Raw genomic sequence first — 1,090 nt, 5'->3', positions numbered from 1 at the left:
GCGCGTTCTGCCTCATCTTCGAAACGCCTAGTTTAGAATAGAGGCAGCTGATGAAGGAAAAGTTCCATATGTGGCTTGTCTGTTTCCTATGTGTTCATTCTGTTGTCCGTAAAAAAAAGTTCCTTTTTTGTACCTTGTTTATGTTCCCGTTCCTTTTATGTCCACGTTTTTTTTTTACATCCTGTACCCGGATATGCATCTATATATACATGTAGATGTAGGTGTGTACATATATGTATGTATATATGCATATGCTCACATATCATATGTATTATATATATATATATATATATATATATATTGGGTTAGAAAAAAAGTGATCTAATGGATACAAATTAATTTATTAATTAATCAACCTATTAACCAACAATTGTTTCACGCAAAGTAAACATGTATATATATATATATATATATAAGTATCCTAATGTAATCCTTACTGTTCTCTGAAAACCCTGACGATTTTCCTTATAAGGTATTTAAAATACAAACGTATATTTTTATGAATGTTTTGTAATTTTAATCTTATTTGAGAAATGAAACAATTGTTGGTGAATATGTTGATTAATTAATAAATTAGTTTGTATCCATTAGATCTCTCTGTTTTCTAACTCAATGAGAAAGTCTGATATCTTACGAAATTCTATATAATATATTTATTGAAGGTTTTTTCTCTTCAAAATTGTTTATATTAAACCAGTGTATCTTGGATAAATATCCCCATAAGAGGTTTGAATATCTTCATTGTGACTAACATATATATATATATAGAGAGAGAGAGAGAGAGAGAGAGAGAGACAGACAGACAGACAGACAGACAGACAGACAGACAGACAGACAGATACAGAGACAGACAAACAGACAGACAGATGAATGTACATTTGTATGTGTTTATACATATATGTATATATCATGATACTACGTCCAACGTTTTGTCCCTATGTTTTGTTCAGGAGTGGGGGTCACCTGATTGTCTCCATTTATTGATTTATTAATGCTTCTGGGCTTAATGTAAATTCATAGCTACAATTTATTATATAATTTATCTAATATCATTGTCTGGTACAAACAGTGATGGTGGTGGTGGTGGTGG

The sequence above is a fragment of the Octopus bimaculoides genome, chromosome 1 (genome assembly GCF_001194135.2).
Source record: "Octopus bimaculoides isolate UCB-OBI-ISO-001 chromosome 1, ASM119413v2, whole genome shotgun sequence".
In the NCBI taxonomy this organism is placed as follows: domain Eukaryota; kingdom Metazoa; phylum Mollusca; class Cephalopoda; order Octopoda; family Octopodidae; genus Octopus; species Octopus bimaculoides.
This window is presented reverse-complemented; position numbering follows the sequence as displayed.